The sequence below is a fragment of the Bufo gargarizans genome, chromosome 3 (assembly GCF_014858855.1).
Source record: "Bufo gargarizans isolate SCDJY-AF-19 chromosome 3, ASM1485885v1, whole genome shotgun sequence".
NCBI classification, from domain to species: domain Eukaryota; kingdom Metazoa; phylum Chordata; class Amphibia; order Anura; family Bufonidae; genus Bufo; species Bufo gargarizans.
In genome coordinates this window covers 4398083-4425978 of record NC_058082.1, presented here as the reverse complement: position 1 = coordinate 4425978, position 27896 = coordinate 4398083, and the positions used below count along the sequence as shown (strand labels likewise).

At 45.1% G+C, this 27896-nt stretch overlaps 1 protein-coding gene across 7 annotated transcripts in view; it reads left to right on the top strand.

Moving 5' to 3' along the window:
* Nucleotides 1-27896, top strand: part of LOC122930268 (NACHT, LRR and PYD domains-containing protein 12-like) — a 797118-nt gene that overhangs the window by 356644 nt on the left and 412578 nt on the right. For 5 of the 7 annotated variants that reach the window (XM_044283509.1, XM_044283508.1, XM_044283507.1 and 2 more), the window contains exon 1: nt 16784-16854. The exons of 1 other annotated variant lie outside the window; for it this stretch is intronic. The gene's annotated coding sequence lies outside the window, so the exon portion shown is untranslated. Of the gene's footprint in view, nt 1-16775; nt 16855-20272; nt 20562-27896 lie in introns of those variants that run through there. One more of the 7 variants, XM_044283504.1, reaches the window with a different exon arrangement.

The window sequence follows — 27896 nt, the reverse complement described above, 5'->3', positions numbered from 1 at the left end:
GCTTGAAATATCCCGCTTTGCATGTAATGAGTCTCTCATATATTAGTTTCACCTTTTAAATTGCATTACTGATATAAATGAACTTTTGCACAATATTCAAATTTTTCGAGTTTCACCTGTACATGGCTAACGTGGTACCACACTATTTTTTTCTTTCCTTTCCGAGACAGTAAACCCTCAGGCCCGGTCCACATCAAATTTGAACCCTTTGTCGTATATGACAATAAAATCTCCATTTATCTGAATATAAAAGCATAGTAGACTAGGACTATGCAGAAATATCTGGGCTAAAAAGTTGATACTGTGCAATATATGGGGGCAGATCTGCGGTGAATGCGGCTGTATTCCTATTTTTGCATAGCAGTTTATGGAGACCATGCCACACATGCGCAGTGTGCTCTACTTCACTTCAGGAGCCCACTTCTGGAGATAGGAGCAGGTCCAGAGTAGGTATTCGCACTTATCTGACATTGATGGGCATATCTTAGCGATGCCTCAGTCCTTTACCTACGAATTGGATGCTGTCAGTCTCAAATTCAAACAATGAAGTGGAAAACGCTGCGGAGGAACTGAAGCCAACTGGATTTTTTAGGGAAAGCAGGACATTCAGGAGGAGGAAACTCCGATGTGGTCCAGAAAAGACCACAGAGTCCAGAAAAGACCAGCCTCCGCCGATGTACCCGGGATACAACCAGGGAGCATGAGAGAGGGTGACGAGACGCATGCACAAGAAATAAATAATCTGGTGGTGAACATATCATCTACAGAATTGAATGATGACCAGACCAATGTTTTAGCACATGGACTTTCATTCTGTCTTGTGGCGGACACCGATTGGCTTGAGTTGGAACTTGATTTACAGCGCTTTTTCAGGCTTCTTAGATTTAAAGCATTTTTTGACAATAGGGTCCGCAGTGCGGTTATACCTGGTGAGGAAACTGCTGAATTGTCCTTGGCCAAATTTGAGCTGAGCAACAAGAGCAGCTTCATGCCTCCACACAATAACCACATTGTGGAATCTTATACCAAATTGTTACTAAACATATCAGAAGCTTGCAGGAATGTAGTCAGCAGCGACATCTCAGTCCCAATTTATCATATGAAGAGAGACAGGCCCTTAAGGCAGTGACTTCCAACAGAGACATCACTATCAAACCAGCCGACAAGGGGGGAGCTGTGGTGATCATGGACACGGATGGTTATGTTCGGTAGATACATAGACAGCTGAGTGATGGGGAGGTTTATGTGAAATTACAACATGATCCTAAATGGGAGATCGCCGGAGAGGTGACGAACATTGTTGACACGGGATTTGCACGGGGTATCATTGATTCCGATCTGTGCCAGTTCCTCAAGATACCTTTTCCCATCACTCCGCTGATCTATGTTCTCCCTAAAATACATAAACGGCTGGTAGATCCCCCGGGCAGACCTATAGTGTCGGCAGGGGATCTATTTTCAGCAATATTGCCATATTTTTGGATAGACTACTCCGTGTCCATGCGACCTCAGCTCCCTCCTATGTCAGGGATACGGGACATTTTTTAACCAAACTCAGTGGGATTATTTTACCCACCCATTTCTACCTGGTAAGTTTTGACGTGGGGTCTCTCTATACGTCTATTATGCATGATTGTGGATTAAATGTCTTCGATGTGGCCCTGGCCGGCACGGGACTCACTTGTGATGCGCGCCGCTTTGTCCTCGATCTCCTAGAGTTGGTCCTCAAGAGGAATTATTTACCAACAGTCACGCGGTGTGGCCATGGGGTCCAACTTGGCACCCACTTATGCCAACATGTTCATGGCGGAGGTCGAGGACAAACTGGTATATGCGTCTGAGTATCACCAGTGGGTCCTGTGCTGGTGGCGCTACATCAACGACATTTTCATGATTTGGAGTGGTCCAATGGACGATGTGAATGAATTTCATCAACATCTCAACAATGAGATACCCGGGCTGCAATTTACTGCGACTTCCTCCTCTGAGGAGTTAGTTTCTTGATGTCAGGGTATACCTAGAAGGAGGCCAATTAAAAACTGATTTATACAAGAAGCCTACAGACAGGAATAATCTTTTAAGATATGACAGTAACCATCCACGCCGTATGCTCGACTCCTTACCGTGGAGCCAGATGCTGCGTGTGAGACGAGTGGTGTCAGATGATGATGTGTTCATGAACCGTATTGATGAGATGTGCAATAAATTTGCCAAGAGAAAATATCCATGCAGACTGTTACACAGATCGAGGGCGCGGATCTCCTTGGCTGACAGGGTGTCCACCGTTCAGGCTTCCTCTAGGAATAAGAATATGGGACGAATCCCGTTTGTATCCACCTATGGCCACCACAGTGTAGATATTGCACAGATCCTGAGAAAAGATTGGCATATCCAGGGGAGGGCTGGCAGCCTTAGTCCTGGGGGGCAAATCCAGTCAAGTGGCCCATTTTAGCCCCACCCATTATTAAAAGCCCCTCCTACATATAATAGGCCACTCCCAACACACACTGTACAGCTGACATTCTATAGTTGAGGCCTGTCTACACATCATACGGAGAGGGGGGGGTCTGTCCCTGGCTGCACTGCCTGCTTATACAACAAGCTACAGCCAGGAAGCTCCTCCGCTCTCCTCCCTCCCCTGATCCTGCTCAAGGCTTGTGGTTCCCCCCCCACCATTTGCCACCCGCCCGTGGCCTGCTGCCCCCTTTCGTCGTCCTCACCCAGCTCTGAATCCTCCTTCTGCAAATGGCAGGAGGAGGAGCCGGAGCATCTCCTCTCCTACATAGCGCCACATACCTCTTACATCCAGTGATGTCACCTTTGATGTAGACGTTCTCTTTCCTCATCTTCTCCATTCAGACCAGACCGCCATGATGATTTTTCTGCCATCTCCCGTCTCTGCAGAGATTGAGAAACAGACATTAGTTTCCTGCCACCCCCAATACTATACTGCAGAAACAGTCCCCCTGGAAATACTGCTACCACACAGATAGTGCCCCAATACTGTGCCCGCTGTGCCCCCAATACTATACTGCAGAAACAGTCCCCCTGGAAATACTACTACCACACAGATAGTGCCCCCTTAAACAATTATTGGCACACAGTGCTCTAAAAAATAACTGCGCCCAGACACTAATAGTATAAAGATAATGTCCCCCAAAAATAATTGTGCTAAGCTGATACTATGCCAGGGTGCCCCCAAAGTAACAGTGCTCCCCAAAATCCCACCAATAGAAATAATTCTCTGCTAGAGCACACTTAGTAGTAATAATGCCCCTATAGTGCCCTAGTAATCATGTTCCTCATAGCCCCCAGTAGTAGTAAAGCTCCCCATAATACCCCCTAGTAGTACTAATTTTCCCTATAATATGACAGTACATGAAATACCCCCGCTTAGTGCCCGCAGTTGAGCTAATGTCCCCATAATGTATGCCAGTATAAAATACCCCTATATAGTGCCCCAGTAAATGCCCTCATACTGCTCCTCTCCCCCTTCCCCATAGTGTCCCCCATAATATGCCAGTAAAAAAATGCCCCTTCGTGCCCCCAGCAGATGCCCCTATAGTGCTCCTCTCCCCCACAATGTGGCAGTAAAAAAATGCCACTTCTTAGTGCCACCATATGCCCCAATAGTGCTCCACTCCCCCATAGTGCCCCCAAATAATGCCCCATAGTGCCGCTCTCCCCTATAGTGCCTCCCATAATGTGCCAGTAAAAAATGCCCCCTTAGTGCCACCAAATGCCATAGTGCCCCCCATAATGTTCCAATACAAAAGGCCCCTTTAGAGCCCCCACTTCCCCATAGTGCCCCCAAATAATGCCCCTATAGTAACACCAGATGCCCCATAGTGCTGCTCTCCCCTATAGTGCCCCCAGAATGTGCCAATAATTTAAAAAAAAGCCCCTTTAGAGCCCCCAGATACCCCCATAGTGCTCCTCTCCCCCATGGTGCCCCCCCATAATGTGCCAGTAAGAAATGCCCCCATAGTGCCAGCTCCTCCAATAGTGCCAGCTCCGCTCATAGTGCCAGCTCACCCCCATAGTGCCAGCCCCCCCCCCATAGTGCCAGCTCCCCCATAGTGCCAGCCCCCCATAGTGACAGCCACCCCCATAGTGACAGCCCCCCATAGTGCCAGCCCCCCTATAGTGCCAGCTCCCCCTATAGTGCAAGCCCCCCCCATAGTGCCCCCCATAGTTCTAGCTCCCCCTATAGTGCCAGCTCCCCTATAGTGCCCCCCCATAGTGCCAGATCCCCCCCATAGTGCCAGATCCCCCCCATAGTGCCAGCCCCCCTATACTGCAAGCCCCCCCTATAGTGCCAGATCGCCCCCCTATAGTGCAAGCCCCCCCATAGTGCCAGATCCCCCCCCCCATAGTGCCAGACCCCCCCCCCATAGTGCCAGCCCCCCGCAAAGAAGAAAAAAACAAAACACTAATACTTACCTCCTTAAGCAGCGATGCGATGCAAGCCTCTTCCGACCTGTGTCCCTGCTGTGTGCTGCCCGGCTCAGGCGTCGCGATGATAATGATGTCATCGCGCTGCCTGAACCGGCCTCTGATAGGCTGCAGGCATTACTGCCTGCGGCCTATCAGAAGAACAGGGGAGGGACACGCCTCTCTCCCCTGCCCCACAGCACGGCCGAAATTACATCCAGGGCCGCGCCGCCTGTGGTGATCGGCGGTGCGGCCCTGAAGAATAAAAAATAATTTATTTATTTTTTAAAGACTGGCGGCCCAGCGGCCGTTTATTTAGGGCGGCCTGGGGGGCAATTGCCTCCCTGCCCCCCGGCCCAGCCCGCCCCTGGGCATATCTTACACAGTGGTCTTCCTTCAGTAAGTGAATTTGATAAACCGCCATTGATGGCATACAAACGTGGTGCTAACTGACATGACAAGCTGATTAAGACCGACATAGGTGAAGTTAACAAAGGAGGTCAGACATATTTAAAACCTAGACAGACAGGTAATTTCCCTTGTCTGGGTTGCTGCAACTGTGGAAACTTGCTGAAAGGGAACACCTTTGTTCACCCATACAGTGGTAAGAAATGTAACATCAGAGAGTACTACACATGCCGATCCAAGTGTGTCATCTACATGACCGTCTGTCCCTGTAGTTTCATCTATGTGGGGGAGACGACCATGGAGGTGAGGGAGCGTATCAACAAACACAAAAGTACCATAAGGAATAAAATGCTGGACAAGCCAGCGGCCAAACATTTCGCTGTGGACACTCTGTGAGCCAACTGAGATTCCGGGTCATCGACTCGGCGCAGATTCCAAGAGAGGAGGAGACGGGGAACGTGTGCTAAAGAAAAAGGAGCTAAAATGGATCTTTACCTTACAAGCTCTACAACCCCAGGGACTGAACATAGAGGTGAATGCAAACAATGTAGACGGATAGAGCATTTCTTTATATGTTGATGCCCAATTCAGCCCATTATGTTTTTACTGGGTATTTTAAGGTCTACATATACATATTTGTTATACACCCCTCTATTCACATAAAAGTTTTCTTATTACATCACTTGTGTGACCATCTGCTCCCTGATGTACATGGCCACTCATTGTTTTATATATACTTTTTCTGGCATCCGAATTATGGTAACACTTGTGGATAATGGTAGCGCTATGTTTTCCATATAGGATTGAGTGGCCGATTATATCGACACTTTGCTTAATAATCTACTTTATGTACAAACCACACAGACACATATGGGATATACGATTGCGCTTTTTTGTGCATTAAATATATAATTGTTGTTTGTATAGTAGATCTGTCATTATCTTTTTACGGCGCTCCAGGACCTTTTGCGGGTCAGGTGATGGTCACGTGACTGATGACGCGCCTGACATGTGACCGATAATAGCGGTGTCTATTGGTTCACATGCGGTGCTTGTGTGTAGATGGGTGCGGCTTTCTTGCTGGTAGTGGTGACGGCGCCCCGCCCATGCATCGACGCGATGACATCACGGACATGCGCAATGGGCCCATGGAGCCGCCGACATGTATGGCCAATACGATGATGCAGTTGGAGTTTGTCTAATGAGCACCAGGTACATTTGATTTTGGAGCAACAGTTCTATTGGCAGCAGTGATCATTTTAATTAACACACAGGTGGTATTAAAGAGTAGTTTTTGCTTATTGGTTATATGACGTCACATGGGGGGCTTAGTAGGGTATTTATATGTTTGATTGATCTTGTACCAGTATACTTGAGAAAGGCTACTGCGCAGCCGAAACTTCGTATTTGTGTGTGCACTCATGGTCCCCAATAAAAGTCACACTGGATATGATGCTGTGAAATTTTCTGTTATCTACTCATATATATGGGACGGCGTTGGATTGGCGGTTCCATCACGGCTGATGCATTCCGGACAGGTCAGAAGGTCCATTTTGTGCTGCTCTACAACTATTTCTTATTACTACCTGAGGAGGAGGTGGTGATGGTGAGTTCACTGAGAGAGTCCAGGAGGGGCCTGGATGTATTTCTGGAGTGTAATAATATTACAGGCTATAGCTACTGGAGAGGGGTCGGGGATCCAGGGAGTTATTCTGATGCCTGATTGGAGTCGGGAAGGAATTTTTTTCCTCTAAAGTGGGGAAAATTGGCTTCTAACTCACAGTTTTTCTTTTTTTTTCCTTCCTCATGATTAGCTTGCAGGATACCAGGCCGAACTGGATGGACAGAGGGCTTTTTTCAGCCTTATATGCTACTATGTCTGACCCTAGAAAGGTCAGCCATTCACCAACACCGTGCTGTAAATGTCCAGCTACATGAGGTTAGCAAACCTCTGCAGAGCCTTGCCCAAGAATTCATGAAAGTCTCAGTGAAAGGTTTTTCCTGATCAAGACTGACCAGGGCCACATGTACATGGCGGTCTCTGATGTAAAATATGATGTAAAAATAAACAAAAAATGGATCCTGAGCGTCAGTTATGCACATTTGAGCCATTTCTATAGATCTGTTATTTTAGACTGAAAAAAGTCCCTTTTCTACAAGCTTCCAGTCATGTGGCAAAATTCATCCGTGACACTCAAAGAAACGCAGGTCAAGACTTGATTGTCAACCTTTTACTAAATAAGAAACATGGGCGCGGTAACAGGCTCGTCACCACGGCCCTCACATCAGCCACGGAGCTGCTCCATCATATACTACATGTATGCAATGTGTATGATGAGCTGTATGTTCTGTGATTGGATACAATGTAAGTGTAGAGGATAGTTATAGTATACATTTCATCCCTCCTCCTGAGGCTAGTCACCATGGCCCTCACATCAGCCACGGAGCTGCTCCATCATTTACTACATGTATGTAATGTGTATGATGGAGCTGTATGTTCTGTGATTGGATACAATGTAAGTGTAGAGGATAGTTATAGTATACATTTCATCCCTCCTCCTGAGGCTAGTCACCATGGCCCTCACATCAGCCACGCAGCTGCTCCATCATATACTACATGTATGTAATGTGTATGATGGAGCTGTATGTTCTGTGACTGGATATAATGTATAGGTAGAGGATAGTTATAGTATACACTTCATCCCTCCTCCTGAGGCTCGTCACCACGACCCTCACATCAGCCACGGAGCTGCTCCATCATATACTACATGTATGCAATGTGTATGATGAGCTGTATGTTCTGTGACTGGATACAATGTAAGTGTAGAGGATAGTTATAGTATACATTTCATCCCTCCTCCTGAGGCTAGTCACCATGGCTCTCACATCAGCCATGCAGCTGCTCCATCATATACTACATGTATGCAATGTGTAGGATGGAGCTGTATGTTCTGTGACTGGATACAATGTAAGTGTAGAGGATAGTTATAGTATACATTTCATCCTTCCTCCTGAGGCTAGTCACCATGGCTCTCACATCAGCCATGCAGCTGCTCCATCATTTACTACATGTATGTAATGTGTATGATGGAGCTGTATGTTCTGTGACTGGATATAATGTAAGTGTAGAGGATAGTTATAGTATACATTTCATCCTTCCTCCTGAGGCTAGTCACCATGGCTCTCACATCAGCCATGCAGCTGCTCCATCATTTACTACATGTATGTAATGTATATGATGGAGCTGTATGTTCTGTGACTGGATACAATGTATAGGTAGAGTATACAGTGAACTGCACTGTCACATATATGTTTTTCCGCACAGGGATCCCTAAGGAGGTTCTCATGGACCAAGGTGCACCCTTTATGTCTAAGGTTATGAAAGAATTATGCAAATTGTTTAAAATCACACACAGTCGTAAATCTGTGTATCACCCCCAGACAGATGGGTTAGTCGAGAGATTCAACAAGCAGTTGTTCAAAAAAGTATCAGATAAGGATAGCCGTGGCTGGGATTCTCCACTCCAGAGGGGCTGGTCCAGTATGTGGTGATGCCATTTGGGTTACATGGAGCCCCTGCTACGTTTCAGAGGTTGATGGACGTGATCTGGAGACCCCACCGTGACTGCGCTGCAGCTTACCTGGACGATGTGGTCATGTTTTCATCTGATTGGAAAAAAGTCACCTCTGTAAGGTACAGGCCTTGTTAGACTCTATTAGTGATGCGGGCCTGACCATAACCCCTGAGAAGTGTGCAGCGGGTCTAGAGCAGGGGTGCAAAACGTTTTTTGGTCTGGGGGCCGCATTGTCAAATTGCACTATTTCAAGGGGCTGTAAAAAAAAAGTTAATCAGCGCTTGTTTCCATCAGTCTATTACACAGGCTAATGCTAAGTGACTGCGGTAGTGATCATTCCTCCCCAGTCATTCCTCCTCATTTACTTCTATCGATTATCGGCAGCACATTCCTGATTACACGGGGAGATGTGCTGACGATAATTGTACATCTTTCATCCTGATAAAGTATGCAAATCAGCCGACAAACGGGCGATTCCTTGTTTATCGGCTGATCAGCGGCACGATTATACCGCCAGATATCAGGAATGATCGCTCCTATGAAGACTTGTTCCCAGTAATTGTCCTGAATATCGTGCCGTGTAACAGGGGCTTAAAGATTTCCTGGTAAAAAAAGATTTTTAACCCGTTCCTGCAGCATGGGCCTGACACAGAAGATTCACACTCTCCTGCTCCCTGCCGCCCCCGCTGTCTCCATCGTCTGGTTCCGGCGCTGTTTACATCCGGTTGGATATGGGCATAGTCACTTGTACCTCTCCAGCCAATGACTGGCTGCAGTGGTGATGTGGCCACGAGCAGCGTGTCACCGCTAGAGTCCGTCATTTGCTGGAGAGGTGCTCCGGGACCGGAGGATGGCGACCGCGAGGGCAGCACGGAGCAGGAAAGTGGGAATCTTCTGTGTCAGGGACTATGCTGCAGGAACTGGTTAAACATCATTTTAACTGGGAAACCCCTTTAAGTGGTGACGTTTCCTTCCTGCCTCCTGTTCACTAATGACGGCGATCAGCGGTTATTACCGCCCGCTGCACCCCCAGATATACTGCAGAGGACGGCGATCAGCGGTTATTACCGCCCCCTGCACCCCCAGATATACTGCAGAGGACGGCAATCAGCGGTTATTACCGCCTCCTGCACCCCCAGATATACTGCAGAGGACGGCGATCAGCGGTTATTACCGCCCCCTGCACCCCCAGATATACTGCAGAGGACGGCGATCAGCGGTTATTACCGCCTCCTGCACCCCCAGATATACTGCAGGTGCCCCGCAATAACCAGTAAGCACTTTCCCTGGAGGCTCACGCACACGGCCATTGTTCTAGTCCATATCTGACCCATTCACTTCAACGGGGCCACAAAAGATACGGAAGGCACTCCATGTGGTGTCCGCATCCGTTACTCCATTCTGCATGATGCAGAACACACATGGCTGGTGTCCTGCGGACCAAAAGAAGAGGTAGGTGTGTATGAGGCCTTACTAGCCCGGAAAGCACTTATTGGTTAACCCTTTATTGACCAGGCCTGAAAAGGCCTTAATTACCTGTCACTTTTGTGTGATTTAGCGCACGTGGTTCAAACACTTGTAACTTTCGTAGCTTTTTATTACATAACACAGGGCTTTTTTAATATATTTTTTTATGGGGAAATTGTAAAAAAAAATTTAATGTAATTTTTATTCAAACTATAGCTCATTATTTAAATATGCAAATTATTATAATTAGTTCCCTATATGTGTTGGATCGTTTTATTATACAATATGTATAGTTTCACATGAATGGGGTGATAATTGTAATGGTTTTTGTTCGGTGTGGTTTTTTTTCATCATTTAAATATTTTACAATTTTTTATTTAATTTTTTTAAATATATTTCTGCTACAAAAAGACCTTTGGGGGACACTAACTTTTTTATTTTGCACATTTTCCTTTTATTTGTATTTAATTTATTTTGTATTTTTAAACCGCAGGTTGTGCCCCCCGGTCTAGAGGAAGCGAAATACCTACCATGGGTCAATAAAGTGGAGGCAATACAGAACTGGCCTAAGCCCGTAAAGAAAAAGCCAGTCAGGGCCATTCTGGGCATCGCTGGGCACCACCGTCGGTTTGTACCAAATTTTGCCTCGACCACAGCACCATTGAGTGACTTAATGAAAGGCCCTCAGTCAGTAATGGCGCAGTGGACCCCGGAGGCCGAGAAGGATTTTCAGAGCCTAAAGTCTGTCGCAACTCTATTAGTAAATGTGCCCCAATGTGTTGCTACGTACAATCCAGTTCTGGTTTTTATGGACGCCAGTCCAGGAATTGTTTTCCTTATAAATAGGCAACAGCTTCTGTCCCTACAGACTTAGGACTCGGGCACACGAGCGCATTTTGTTTCCATATCCGTACCAGTTTTTTTTTAACCCCTTAAGGACTCAGCCCTATTTCACCTTAAGGACTTGGCCATTTTTTGCAAATCTGACCAGTGTCCCTTTAAGTTCTGATAACGTTAAAACACTTTGACTTATCCAGGACATTCTGAGATCGTTTTTTCGTCACATATTGTACTTCATGACACTGGTAAAATGAAGTCAAAAGAATTATTTTTTTTGCATAAAAAAATACCTAATTTGCCAAAAATTTTGAAAAATTAGCAAATTTCAAAGTTTCAGTTTCTATATTTCTGTAATACATAGTAATACCCCCCAAAAATGTGATGACTTTACATTCCCCATATGTCTACTTTATGTTTGAATTATTTTGGGAATGATATTTTATTTTTTGGGGATGTTACAAGGCTTAGAAGTTTTCAGAAATTTACAAAAACCCAATTTTTAGGGACCACTACAGGTCTGAAGTCACTTTGCAAGGCTTAGGCTACTTTCACACTTGCGTTCGGAGCGGATCCGTCTGGTTTCTGCACAGACGGATCCGCTCCTATAATGCAAACGCTTAGATCCGTTCAGAACGGATCCGTTTGCATTACCATGAAGAAGAAAAAAAAAAAAAAAAAAATTTTTTTTTTTTTTGTTCATGATAGTGCAAACGGATCAGTTTTGACTTTACATTGAAAGTCAATGGGGGACGGATCCGTTTGAAAATTGAGCCATACTGTGTCAACTTCAAACGGATCCGTCCCCATTGACTTACATTGTAAGTCTGGACGGATCCGTTTGCCTCCGCACGGCCAGGCGGACACCCGAACGCTGCAAGCAGCGTTCAGGTGTCCGCCTGCTGAGCGGAGCGGAGGACAGACGGTGCCAGACTGATGCATTCTGAGCGGATCCGTATCCACTCAGAATGCATTAGGGCTGGACGGATCCGTTCGGGGCCGCTTGTGAGAGCCTTCAAACGGAACTCACAAGCGGAGCCCCGAACGCAAGTGTGAAAGTAGCCTTACATAATAGAAACTGTCACAGGAGCGGCCAGCACTGTTACACGTGCTGCCTCTGCTATCACACGCCCCCTAGTGGCCTGACTGCTCAATGCCTTCCAATATGTTTCAGACCGCAGATCGTCCACTGTGGGGATGCGATCGGTGAACTGAAACCGCCGGAATTTAGGCAGCAGACAGGCTAGGAGGGAGCGTGCGGACTACAGAACACATACACTACGCAGTATGTAGGTAGACTGCCACCTCCCTTGTAACAGGGCAAGGGAAACCCTTGACTAAACACGACAACTATCCGGGTAGCGACTCTTCAGAAACGGCTAGGATTCGCTCTGCGGTGCTCAGAGCAGGTATGAGGATGAAGAAAATGACTTTAACGTAATTTATTATACATACAATACAAATAATTAACATATACAGAAATTATTAAAAATAACAATTATAGGGAAGGATAGTCCAGTGTAAAATAAAAAGGGAAAACAGATGAAAGGGAATACTTAGTTTCTGAAGAAGAATGTCCTTTGTGGAAAGTCCAAGAAAGTCAGTTTGTTCCAGAATAAAAAGTCTGGTAAATATGGCTGCCGGCCCACCTTGGTCCTCGTGGCCGGCTTCTTCAGGTGATATTACACAAGGGAGGACTCCCATTAGATTTCACTCATGGCCTTATGAAGGGTCCAGCTGTTAGGGCGGGATCTCAGGCTCAGCCCCTGGGCTGGTGCTGTTATTCGGAGGGAAGTTCAAGTCCCAAAAATATGACATTTTCATATCTCAGCACACGTCCGTCGCACACAACTAATAATGACAGATTTACAATCCTCTGAAAATATCGATCTCATTGACACTATACATGAGAACTATATCATATTCGGTTACTGAGATGTTTAATAACCTGGATGTTGCTTATCCCAGCGGTATATGTTTTATATCAGAATACTCAGCGGATCCTGACCAACAAAATGATATAATTTACATATCTATCCTACGTATGATATTCGTACAAAAGGGTAAAAATCATATGACCTATTCATTCTCCATTGGTGCCAGAAAGGCTGGCTTGCAGGCCCTCTATCAGTGACAGACCAAATGTTCTTGTCAGGTGTCGGTTCGCACCTGGCTGTGAGATTTCTGCAGCAAGGAAGTTCTTTGTGTAGGGTTAATTAGGGAGACTAGCTGTAATTACATTAAGAGAACGTTGGCCTCCTAGGACAACAGCTTGTAACTACAGGAATTGAATTTATTTTTATTGCATTATCTGCTGGGTGTCAGGAATTGAATCTGTAATTCCTAGATGCGACAATCAAAAAATCGTTTGACTGCGTTTTATTTCCGGTTATCTTGCGGTTTCTCGCGGTTCATCCGTGACAGAAACCGCCCAAAAATGACCCTATTCTATAAACTACACCCCTCAAGGTATTCAAAACTGATTTCACAAACTTTGTTAACCCTTTAGGTGTTGCACAAGAGTTATTGGCAAATGGGGATGAAATTTGTGAATTTCATTTTTTTTGCCTAATTTTCCACTTTAACCCATTTTTTCCACTAACAAAGCAAGGGTTAACAGCCAAACAAGACTGTATCTTTATCGCCCTGACTCTGCCGTTTACAGAAACACCTCATATGTGGCCGTAAACTAATGTACGGGCACCGAGTAGGGCGTAGAGGGAAAGGTGCGCCATGTGGTTTTTGGAAGCCAGATTTTGCTGGACTGGTTTATTTGCACCATGTCCCATTTGAAGCCCCGCTGATGCACCCCTAGAGTTGAAACTCCATAAAAGTGACCCCATCTAAGAAACTACACCCCTCAAGGTATTCAAAACTGATTTTACAAACTTTGTTTACCCTTTAGGTGTTGCACAAGATTTAATGGAAAATAGAGATACAATTTCAAAATTTCACTTTTTTGGCAGATTTTCCATTTTAATATTTTTTTTCCAGTTACAAATCAAGGGTTAACAGCCAAACAAAACTCATTATTTATGGCCCTGATTCTGTAGTTTACAGAAACACCCAATATGTGGTCGTAAACTGCTGTACGGGCACACAGCGGGGCGTAGAGTGAAAGGAATGCCATACGGTTTTTGGAAGGCAGGTTTTGCTGGACTGTTTTTTTTGACACCATGTCCCATTTGAAGCCCCCCTGATGCACCCCTAGAGTAGAAACTCCAAAAAAGTGACCCCATTTTAGAAACTACGGGATAGGGTGGCAGTTATTTTGGTACTAGTTTAGGGTACATATGATTTTTGGTTGCTCTATATTACACTTTTTGTGCGGCAAGGTAACAAGAAATAGCTTTTTTGGCACGTTTTTAATTTTTTTGTTATTTACAACATTCATCTGACAGGTTAGATCATCTGGTAATTTTATAGAGCAGGTTGTCACGGACGCGGCGATACCTAATATGTATACAATTTTTTTTATTTATGTAAGTTTTACACAATGATTTCATTTTTAAAACAAAAAAAATGTTTTAGTGTCTCCATAGTCTAAGAGCCATAGTTTTTTCAGTTTTTGGGCGATTATCTTTAGTAGGGTCTCATTTTTTGCGGGATGAGATGACGGTTTGATTGGCACTATTTTGGGGTGCATATGACTTTTTGATCGCTTGCTATTATACTTTTTGTGACATAAGGGCAAAAAATGGCTTTTTTTACACCGTTTTTATTTTTATTTTTTTACGGTGTTCACCTGAGTCATGTGATATTTTTATAGAGCCGGTCGATACGGACACGACGATACCTAATATGTATACTTTATTTTTATTTATGTAAGTTTTACACAATGATTTCATTTTTGAAACAAAAAAATCAAGTTTTAGTGTTTAGTGTCTAAGAGCCATAGTTTAAGTTTTTGGGCGATTATCTTGGGTAGGGTCTCATTTTTTGCGGGATGAGATGACGGTTTGATTGGCATTATTTTAGCGTACATGCAACTTTTTTGATCACTTTTATTACCTTTTTGGGGAAGTAAGGTGGGCAAAATTTCAATTTTCTCATAGTTTTTATTTTTTTATTTTTATGGCGTTCACCGTGCGGGGAAAGTAACATGACTGTTTTATAGATCAGGTCGTTACGGACGCGGCGATACCTAATATGTGTAGTGTATTTTATTTTTTTAATTTTTATTTAGTCATAAATGTGTTTTTTTATCTTAACTTTTTTCACTTTTTTTCATTTTTTTTACCCAGACCCACTTGGTACTTGAAGATCCAGTGGGTCTGATGTCTATATAATACAGTACAGTACAATATATATTGTACTGTACTGTATTTTACTTACACTTTGTCTGAACAGATCTATGCCTTTAGCATAGATCTGTTCAGCACCATGGACAGCAGGACGCCTGAGAAGGCGTCTTGTTGCCATGGGAACCTTCCCCGTCTGCTCAGTTGTAGCCAGAACTGCGCAGACGGGGAAGGGTAAGGATGGGGCTCTCGGGGGGCTGTCTGGGGTCTCTCTCCCTCTCCCATCGGGGGGCTGCAAAGGCATAGCAGCTCCCCGATGGGAGAGGGAGGGTGCTCCCTGAGCTGTTAACCTTTTCCATACAGCGGTCCGTACGGACCGCTGTATGGAAAGGGTTAAACGGCTGACATCGCATCACTGATGTCAGCCGTTTATACCAGGGTGTCAGCAATGTGCTGACACCCTGGTATACCCACTAGACGCCAACGATTATTCAAGGGGAGGCGGGCGGGGGATCGCGATCCCCCCCTGCCGCAACGCCAGCCTCCCGCACCGCCCGCGACACCCCCCCTGCACCACCCGCCCACATAATCTCATTCAGGGGTGCAGGGGGGGGTGAATAAAACTTGATTTCGGGCATTTTAAAGTTTGATCTGACCGCGGGGATCAGAATCTGCTAAAAGCGCAGCAAACCGCAGGTCTGAATTGACCTGCGGTTTGCTGCGATCGCCGATACGGGGGGGTCACATGACCCCCCCCCGGCATTGAGACAGGATGCCGGCTGAATGATTTCAGCCGGCATTCTGTTCGGATTAACCCCTGGGGCGCCGCAATCTTATTTTAAACTCATGACGTACCGGTACGTCATGCGTCCCTAAGGGGTTAAGCCTGTATGTGGAACCATTCACTTCAATGGGGCTGCAAAAAAAAACCGGAAATGACTCTTGTGTATTCCGTTTCCATATGTCCGCATGTCCCTTCCGCAAAAAAAATATAACAAGTCCTATTATTGTCCGCATAACGGACAAGGACAGGACTGTTCTGTTATGGCCAAGGTGTTAAGTTCCATAAAATGCGGAATGCACACGGACATCATCCATATTTTTTGCGGATTCACATTTTGTGGGCCACAAAATACATACGGTCGTGGGCATGAGCCCTTATTTTCTGGCTACTGAGGAGGGGGCTGGAGCCCAGAAACGCGTAGAGCTGAACTACATTTTATTAAGCAAGAGACCGAACTTCTGAGAGAAATCGTATTTCTCTTATCAAGAAAAACATTACGCTGCCACCACCAACAGGCGCACTCTCCACGGACAGCATAACTACCCACAATATAGCACCGCGCAGACGGAAGAGCGCACGGCGCATGTACGCGGCCCCATCCGCAGCGGAGAAGTTGTATTTAAAGCGCTCCAATCCGCAGGTGGGCAGCAGCGCACAGGACGTAAAGCGCGGTAAGGTATAGCCGTACCTGCCGCATGTATTCAGGAAGATTATCCGACACTACGGCGCGATCAGAGCGCGGCTATTGTATTATGTTACTATACGGGGGATTCTCTTGCTTTTTTATGATTTTATGGACCCGCAGCACAAAACGTACACATTTCTGGACAGTAAATTGTGTTTTACACTTGTATTAGACGCTTCCTGCACCGCATTGCGCTCATGTATTTATTGTACTTTATAAAGAAATATTCTTAATATGTTCCTTGAGACACTGACTCTTTACATTCAATAATCTGTAAGGAAGCTAAATATCATTCACACCTTATAGGGTTAATATCAGCAGAACTGAAAGTGAAACTAACTTGGGGCGGTTTCTCCTCCCTCCTCTGCACTCGGCCTTTCCTCCGGAGATCTGGTTCTTCTACAGACTGCGTACGGCTTTCAGGTAAGACATTCATCCCTTATATTCAGGGTCTCTTGTGTTATGGTGGGGGTCTCACTGCTCCCTGATAGGAGGGGGTCACAGACTTCCAGGAAGATCCACGGAGTTAATACTGACTGAAGCTTGACAGAGGACAAGCTGCGGTTATATACTGTAACTATACAGCCGGTCATATACCTGACCACATACCATCCACACACAGGACAAGCTGCGGTATTTACTGTAACTATACAGCCATATACCTGACCACATACCGCCCACACACAGGACAAGCTGCGGTTATATACTGTAACTATACAGCCGGTCATATACCTGACCACATACCGTCCACACACAGGACAAGCTGCGGTATTTACTGTAACTATACAGCCATATACCTGACCACATACCGTCCACACACAGGACAAGCTGCGGTATATACTGTAACTATACAGCCGGTCATATACCTGACCACATACCGTCCACACATAGGACAAGCTGCGGTTATATACTGTAACTATACAGCCGGTCATATACCTGACCACATACCGTCCACACACAGGACAAGCTGCGGTATTTACTGTAACTATACAGCCGGTCATATACCTGACCACATAGCGTCCACACACAGGACAAGCTGCGCTTATATACTGTAACTATACAGCCATATACCTGACCACATAGCGTCCACACACAGGACAAGCTGCGCTTATATACTGTAACTATACAGCCATATACCTGACCACATAGCGTCTACACACAGAACAAGCTGCGGTTATATACTGTAACTATACAGCCATATACCTGACCACATACCATCCACACACAGGACAAGCTGCGGTTATATACTGTAACTATACAGCCATATACCTGACCACATAGCGTCTACACACAGAACAAGCTGCGGTTATATACTGTAACTATACAGCCGGTCATATACCTGACCACATACCGTCCACACAAAGGACAAGCTGCGGTTATATACTGTAACTATACAGCCGGTCATATACCTGACCAGACTATATGGCTTCTGCGGACCCAGGCTTTGGGCTTGAACGATAGGAACGATCTAAGTTCCTTTTTGTAGTTACACCCTGTTATGATGGCTTCTATTTGTGCTATTATACCGCATTGTCTGTTATTTGCTGTCTCTTGCTTGCTTGTATATTTACACTTTTGTATTCACTTTTAATGAAGGCACAGCTGTGTTGTCGATTATATTGACAACTACCGGCGTCGCTATTTAAAAGGGTGATGCTCAATACATGCGCCGACGCAGAGCCTGAGGTTCATTTGGCGAAGGTCAGCCAATTCCTGCATAACAGGTCTCAGAGCTTGAAGGATTGTCTTCTCTAAATAGGCCTTGGTGATTAGAGACGATGAGGGCTCGCTATATTCACTGCCCGCTAAACTTACCAAGTCAGATGCCTGGTCTCCTGTGTTTCCCACTCTTGGCACCATGATGGAGTCTTCCCCAGCCGCATGATCGGGTTGTGGTTTCCAGTATTTCTGTAGATCCATTTGGTTCCCCAGCGGTTTAGGGGTACCAGAGGAGTCCCCAGAGCGGTCTTTATTTCTTTTCCCCATTTTGGGAGGATTGCTGTTTGCTGAAGAGGTGCGTTGTGGAGGAGCTGCAGGCTCACGTATCCATCTCTGTCGGTGGCTAGGCTCCGCCAACAGTTTCCCTCTTGGTATACCCAGTGAACCAAAGGTCTGCACTAAGCAATCACTACTGACTGACTTTGAAGTATTTTGGATCCGAATACAAAAGAAAGTATGGGGGGGGGGGGGTCTTTACTCCGTAATCCCACCATGGTGTAATGAAATACTGGCAAATGGAAGGGTGGGTTTATTCTGGATTCCCTTCCCGGCACCAAAGTCAAAATATAAGGCTTATAGCATGATCACTATGGTGACTATGGGTAGCTAAAGTGGCTCTAAGGTTGAGGCCTATACCTTAGGCAAAGGCACAGAAGAGGAAGTCATGAGCTTCTCCAAACGCTTCTGGCAGTCCCAGGAGGAGAGTATAGTAATCCCATGGAACTCCTGGAAGACACACCAGGATGGGGGTTTAGTAGTCCCATTACCATCCTGGCACATAACAAACAGGAAGGAGGGGTATATTATTCCCCTAGCCGTTCCCGAAGCAGCGGGGTTACCCTTGTAGTTGCTGGACCTGCCTGGGACTTACCACTTGTCCTACCTGGATACCTAGGATACATGACACCAGGAGTAGGCCATTAGTATTAAGCGTCCGCAGAGGCAGTCCATGTAAAGAGAACAGAGCTGTAAGGCAAGGCACACAAAAGTAAGGTGCTACTGCTCTAGCTAAAGGCAAAAGTTAGTGCAGTCTCACAAACAGTGCATAAAGGTCACATTGCGGCATCTATAAAAGAGTCCATACAATGGGAATAAGTACTTGAACGTTGCTCAACCTGTAAACACTTTTTTTAGTGCAAGATTAGCACAGTATAAATGACAAAGAGCTCAGGTACACGTTTGAGTCCTTAATTTGGGTTCAAGCTTGTAACGTTGCATAACTTGTAACAAGTAGAAAAAACACAAAAATCTAAAATAATTTGTAATCCAACATGAGGTCTGGCTTGGCTGATAGATGGGGTCCATGAAGTCCAGGCACAAAAGGGTGGATGAAGGAGCCAGAATGTCAACAATAAACAGAAGGCAATGTTTCTTACCAGTCAAAATGTGTCCATGGCTTGGCTCCTATTGTCTCTGTAGCTAAACACTGGTTTCAAAGAATTCCCGATAACGGGCAGGTGGTTTACCTTTATTGGTCCGTTGGGATCTCCGCAAGGTCAGTTCCGAGTCTCCAGGGGTAGAAGTAGAGTCCTGGACTTGTGCAGGAGGATCAGCTGTCTGACTTGGCATCAGGACTCGAATTTGAGGCTGGAGTAACCGCTGAAGGGGGTCAAGCATGGAAGGCAACTCTGTTGGAGTCTTACTTTCTGATCCTGTGATACTGGATATAGCTTAAACGTGGCTAGCATTTTATCACGGAATTCCCTGAGTGAATGGGGTTCTCCTGAGTAACTTGGGAGCCAGGGTGCCCCAAAATAGTATGGCATAGTGAGAGGCATGAGGCAGGTGGCTGCCGCTGCTGCTGGTGGATCGCTGCGGTCAAAGTGGGTGCTATCTTCGTTGTCAGACATGGCCCTTGATACCCAGTACCAGATTAGAGGAATCAGTATTGGCTACAATGCAATTTAGATACAGGTTGCTATGGGCGACTGCAATAGAATTGGTGCACGGCTCCTTTAAGAGTCGCTGTAACTGCCCAATTTCGGGGAGTATGGTGCTCTGGCAGACAGATAACAACTATTAACAGTCTTTAGCAAGTTTATTTTCACAGTAGTACTCAGATCCAAGAGCTGGTGCTTCTCCAACATTTAATGCAGAAAGAAACTATTTTTCTTTTTTCCAGATGGCCGCGGCTTCACTTCATGTATGTGCAGCGATTTCTCTGTCCTCCTGGGAACTTGTATTCAGCACTTTTGTTCCTGCTGCTGTAGGAATGCTTTCTCTGTGGAGGCCGGCTGGTTGGTTCCATCCCCTCTGCTGGGTGGAGATATCTGGGATGGCCGATTAACCCATGCTCTGCCACTGTCCTGCAGCTGATGCAAACCCACACTCTTCAGCAATAAGTACATGCAATAAAAGTCTCATTTTCTGGGGGTTTGGTGATTACTATAGCCAGAATTATAGGCACAAAGGTAAATCATGTTCTAGTGACGCCACTAATGCAGTGGCCAGGTACGGGTTGTTTGATGTTCTGTATTTGTCGTGACGCCAATTGCAGCGCACGCTGGGTACTATCACAGGGCCCTTCCAAGATGTTATAACTCACGCCCCAGGTTAGGAATGGCAGAGAAGGGGTAATGGCCTATAATGTCTCTATAGGTGATGATAATGGTGTCAACGGTGTCTCCTACCTGGGTACGGCTGGACTCCTGGCTCACTTGCAATAAATTGAGTGTAGTGATAGTAGGAGTAATAGAGGGATTTTGCAGCAGAAATTGATGTCCAGACCTTTAGGTGAAGTTCAAACTTGTCTTTGTTCCCTATATCGGGGAGCTCCTAACACACACACACACCCTACCCCTAGCAGGGGGTGGGCTACACTGCATCTAACTTCCCTTCTCCACCCAAGTGCAGGATATGGGAACAGTCCACACCTCCACAGAGGGGGAGCTAAGCTGGAATGAACCATTCCAGCCTAAATATGCTAAACTGAAAACTAGCCCCTTACCAACGCATTGCTGCCACCTGCTGGTGAACATGGAAAATTACAAGGAAATTCACATTTAACATAGTTTTAAATGCGCAGTTGTGAAGACGTGAGCGAAATCATATCAGATGACAATATAAAAGCTCTTACAAGACAGTAGCAGAGTAGAGGAGTGTAGTAACACAACTCGGGGGTGTTACACGTTGACTCACGGACACCGTGCGTGCGCCCTCAGGGGTAAGGAGATCTGACGGTCTTTTCTCCTTACCCTCATATTGCGCACGCGTGGATTGTAAAATCTCCTTACCTTCACAAGGGTCAGGATTAGGGTTTAGGGTTAGGGTATTGCCCCCCAATATGCTGCACCCGCCCCCCAACCCCCGGATGGCTGATAGTGCTGGGAGCAAAATTAGATTTCACAATCCGCACGAGGGTAAGGAGAAAAGACCGTCAGATCTCCTTACCCCTGAGGGCGCATGCGCGGTGTCCGTGAGTCAGCGCTCCCTGTAATTTTACCTTACCCGTGCCATGCTAGTGCGCTTGCGCTGAGGCGCACACCCCCGGAAGTCACGAGGGGTAAGGTATTTTCACGAAGTAAGGATTTTTGTTAGAACACCGGTACAGACCCAGCAGACAGTGAGCTCACTACAATAATCATAGGTGACACAGCAGTGCTGTCATATAGCAGGGACAGGGTTAGTAGGAGTGCTGCTGTGTGTTTATATAGCGTATATATATACACACACTGCTTACTGACTACACAGCAGCCTCCGCATGCTTCCTACCACTCAGACACATGATTGAAATTCAGGGAATTCAGTCTTTGCCCCTCATTGCCCTATTACGAATAGCGTATTTCTAATAGGACAATAAGAGACAGTGTATATATATATATATATATATATTTTTTTTTTTTTTTATAGATGGATACAGTGGATATAAAAAGTCTACACGCCCCTGTTAAAATGTCAGGTTTCTGTGATGTAAAAAATGAGACAAAGATAAATCATTTCAGAACTTTTTCCATCTTTAAATGTGACCTATAAACTGTACAACTCAATTGAAAAACAAACTGAAATCTTATAGGCGGAGGGAAGAAAAAATATAAAAATAAAATATTATGGTTGCATAAGTGTGCACACCCTTAAACTAATACTTTGTTGAAGCACCTTTTGATTTTATTACAGCTTTCAGTCTTTTTGGGTATGAGTCTATCAGCATGGCACATTTTGACTTGGCAAGGTTTGCCCACTCTTCTTTGCAAAAACCCTCCAAATCTGTCAGATAGCGAGGGCATCTCCTGGGCACAGCCCTCTTCAGATCATCGGTTTCAGGTCTGGGCTCTGGCTGGGCCATTCCAAAACTTTAATGGGAACCTGTCACCGGGATGTTGTGTATAGAGCTGAGGACATGGGTTGCTAAATGGCCGCTAGCACATCCGCAATACCCAGTCCCCATAGCTCAGTGTGCTTTTCTCGTGTAAAATAAACGATTTGATACATATGTCATGAACCTGAGATGTGTCCTGTACGTGAGATGAGACAGGGACAGGACTCATCTCTGATTAATTTGCATATGTATTAAATCAATAAAAATAAAATAAAAGCACACAGAGCTATGGGGACTGGGTATTGCGGATGTGCTAGCGGCCATCTATCAACCCATGTCCTCAGCTCTATACACAAAATCCCGGTGACAGGTTCCCTTTAATCTTCTTCTGGTGAAGCCATTCCTCTGTTGATTTGGATGGATGCTTTGGGTCGTTGTCATGCTGAAAGATGAAGTTCCTCTTCATGTTCAGCTTCCTAGCAGAAGCCTGAAGGTTTTGTGCCAATATTGAACTGTTTATAATTCCCTCCAGATTAACTAAGGCCCCAGTTCCAGCTGAAGAAGACCAGCCCCTTGGCCTGATGCTGCCACCACCATGCTTCACGGAGGGGATGGGGTTCTTTTGGTGATGTCCAGTGTTGTTTTTGTGCCAAACATATCTTTTGGAATTATGGCCAAAAAAGTTCAACCTTGGTTTCATCAGACCATAACACCTTTTCCCAGATGCTTTTGGGAGACTTCAGATGTGTTTTTGCAAAATGTAGCCTGGCTTTGATGTTTTTCTTGGTAAGAAAAGACTTTGCCACTCTACCCCATAGCCCAGACATATGAAGAATACGAGAGATTGTTGTCACATGGACCACACAGCCAGGACTTGACAGATATTTCTGCAGCTCCTTTAATGTTGCTGTAGGCCTCTTGGTCGCCTCCCAGACCAGTTTTCTTCTCGTCTTTTCATCAATTTTGGAGGGTCATCCAGTTCTTGGTGATGTCACTCTTGTGCCATATTTTCTCCACTTGATGATGACTGTCTCCACTGTGTTCCATGGTAGATCTAATGGCTTGGACATTGTTTTGTCCCCTTCTCCTGACTGATACCTTCTAACAATGAGATCCCTCTGATGCTTTAGAAGCTCTCTGTGGACCATGGCTTCTGCTGTGGGATGCGACTAAGAAAATGTCAGGAAAGACCAACTAGAGCAGCTGAACTTTATTTGGGGTTAATCAGAGGCACTTTACATGATGGCCGGTGTACGCTGACTCCTATGTAACAGGATTCTGAATGTGATTGGTAATACTGAACACAGCTACATCCCCAGCTATAAGAGGGTGTGAACACTTATGCAACCACATTATTTTTGTTTTTTTTATTTCTTCCCTCCACCTAAAAGATTTCAGTTTGTTTTTCAATTGAGTTGTACAGTTTATAGGTCACATTAAAGGTGGAAAAAGTTCTGAAATGATTTATCTTTGTCTCATTTTTTCACATCACAGAAACCTGACATTATAACAGTAGACTTTTTATATCCACTGTATATATAGAGAGAAAGAATGAGATCTCTCTCTCTCTCTCTCTCTTTCTCTCTCTCCCCCTCTCTCTCTCCCTCTATATATATATATTTATCAAACTGGTGTAAAGTAGAACTGGCTTAGTTGCCCATAGCAACCAATCAGTTTCCACCTTTCATTTTGGAGAGCTCCTTTGGAAAATGAAAGGAGGAATCTCATTGGTTGCCAAGGGCAACTAAGCCAGTTCTACTTTACACCAGTTTTTTTTTTACCGTTTCCTGCTCTGTAGATGTGTAGCAAAGTGATCACCTTTTGGTGTCAGCTATATAGCTAATACATTGCTCAAACTGACAGGTGTGAACTAGATCTAGTTCTGCCATTTTAACCCTTTGGGGGGGGCTAAATTCTGAGTTTTGCTATGGGTCCCCATGATTACTATGTACATCCCTGGCTGCGGTTATATACTGTAACTATACAGCCAGTCATATACCTGACCACATACCGTCCACACACAGGACAAGCTGCGGTTATATACTGTAACTATACAGCCAGTCATATACCTGACCACATACCGTCCACACACAGGACAAGCTGCGGTTATATACTGTAACTATACAGCCGGTCATATACCTGACCACATACCATCCACACACAGGACAAGCTGCGGTTATATACTGTAACTATACAGCCAGTCATATACCTGACCACATACCGTCCACACATAGGACAAGCTGCGGTTATATACTGTAACTATACAGCCGGTCATATACCTGACCACATACCATCCACACACAGGACAAGCTGCGGTTATATACTGTAACTATACAGCCAGTCATATACCTGACCACATACCGTCCACACACAGGACAAGCTGCGGTTATATACTGTAACTATACAGCCAGTCATACACCTGACCACATACCGCCCCCACACAGAACATGCTGCGGTTATATACTGTAACTATACAGCCAGTCATATACCTGACCACATACCGTCCACACATAGGACAAGCTGCGGTTATATACTGTAACTATACAGCCAGTCATATACCTGACCACATACCGTCCACACACAGGACAAGCTGCAGTTATATACTGTAACTATACAGCCATATACCTGACCACATACCGTCCACACACAGGACAAGCTGCAGTTATATACTGTAACTATACAGCCATATACCTGACCACATACCGTCCACACACAGGACAAGCTGCGGTTATATACTGTAACTATACAGCCAGTCATATACCTGACCACATACCGTCCACACACAGGACAAGCTGTGGTTATATACTGTAACTATACAGCCATATACCTGACCACATATAGTCCACACACAGGACAAGCTGCGGTTATATACTGTAACTATACAGCCAGCCATATACCTGACCACATACCGTCCACACACAGGACAAGCTGCGGTTATATACTGTAACTATACAGCCAGTCATATACCTGACCACATACCGTCCACACACAGGACAAGCTGCGGTTATATACTGTAACTATACAGCCAGTCATACACCTGACCACATACCGCCCCCACACAGAACATGCTGCGGTTATATACTGTAACTATACAGCCAGTCATATACCTGACCACATACCGTCCACACATAGGACAAGCTGCGGTTATATACTGTAACTATACAGCCAGTCATATACCTGACCACATACCGTCCACACACAGGACAAGCTGCAGTTATATACTGTAACTATACAGCCATATACCTGACCACATACCGTCCACACACAGGACAAGCTGCGGTTATATACTGTAACTATACAGCCATATACCTGACCACATACCGTCCACACACAGGACAAGCTGCAGTTATATACTGTAACTATACAGCCAGTCATATACCTGACCACATACCGTCCACACACAGGACAAGCTGTGGTTATATACTGTAACTATACAGCCAGTCATATACCTGACCACACACAGGACAAGCTGCGGTTATATACTGTAACTATACAGCCAGCCATATACCTGACCACATACCGTCCACACACAGGACAAGCTGCGGTTATATACTGTAACTATACAGCCAGTCATATACCTGTCCACACACAGGACAAGCTGCGGTTATATACTGTAACTATACAGCCAGTCATATACCTGACCACACACAGGACAAGCTGCGGTTATATACTGTAACTATACAGCCAGTCATATACCTGACCACATACCGTCTACACACAGGACCAGCTGCGGTTTTATACTGTAACTATACAGCCAGTCATATACCTGACCACATACCGTCCACACACAGGACAAGCTGCAGTTTATATACTGTAACTATACAGCCAGTCATATACCTGACCTCTAGCATCCACAAGGCATTTTCGCCCACAGGACGGCCGCATACTGGAGGTTTTTCCCTTTTCACACCATTCTTTGTAAACCCTAGAAATGGTTGTGCGTGAAAATCCCAGTAACTGAGCAGATTGTGAAATACTCAGACCGGCCCGTCTGGCACCAACAACCATGCCACGCTCAAAATTGCTTAAATCACCTTTCTTTCCCATTCTGACATTCAGTTTGGAGTTCAGGAGATTGTCTTGACCAGGACCACAACCCTACATTGAAGCAACTGCCATGTGATTGGTTGACTAGATAATCGCATTAATGAGAAATAGAACAGGTGTTCCTAATAATTCTTTAGGTGAGTGTATAACCGGTTCAATATACAGTGCTAAACACAATACTAACAATATGAACATTATATAACTGTTCTAAATACCTATTTTGGCCTCTTGTTCCCATAAAACTGGACTCTCAGTGGTGTGAATATCTCTTCAGCTCCTGTCTCTGGTGAATAATGATTCTAGCAGCAGGAGATGGGGGAATTCCCAGACAGGCTGTGTGTGAGGCTGGCTGTGATTGGTGAAAACTATTGCTGTGTGAGAAGCGGGCTTTGATTGGTCTAGAAGTCTGCCCAGCAACAACAGATTAACACTATACTTTCTGTTGTTTCTGCTGTGTTGCTGAACTTACCTTACATTACAATATTAAATGAATTTTAAAGGCATATTATCTTTTTCTGCTTCTGCGAACACAAAATATAACAGTTATATGACATCCAAAACATGATGTCATAGTAAATAACTCTGCTTTTGTCTTTAATACATAATATAGGAACTGTATTAAGGTTATTAGCAGGTCTAGCTGAATACACATATAAACTATACTAGCACCTAGGACAGGTCTTAGCTGGCCAGCTACACAGCTGCAGTTATATACTGTAACTATACAGCCGGTCATATACCTGACCACATACCGTCCACACACAGGACAAGCTGCGGTTATATACTATAACTATACAGCCAGTCATATACCTGACCACATACAGTCCACACATAGGACAAGCTGCGGTTATATACTGTAACTATACAGCCGGTCATATACCTGACCACATACCGTCCACACACAGGACAAGCTGCGGTTATATACTGTAACTATACAGCCATATACCTGACCACATACCAATCACACAGAGGACAAGCTGCGGTTATATACTGTAACTATACAGCCAGTCATATACCTGACCACATACCATCCACACACAGGACTAGCTGCGGTTATATACTGTAACTATACAGTCAGTCATATACCTGACCAGACACAGGACAAGCTGCGGTTATATACCGTGACTATACAGCCAGTTTTATCTATATATAATACCTATAATAAGACAGCACTACAACTCCCAGCATTACCAGACTGTACTAGGGCATAAGTTGCAATTTCATGTAGAGGGACATAATAGGATAAAACTACAACTCCCAGTATTTTTAGGATGTTATATGGACTATACCAGGACACCACTAATCTCTCCTCCAGGCTCCACACACAAGCTCCGCCCCCTCACAGCCACATCACACAGGTTTCACCAGTTGTCTGCACTGGTCACATGATGATGACATCACCAAAGGTCCTTCTTCACGTCCTATAGTCTACTCTCACATGTAG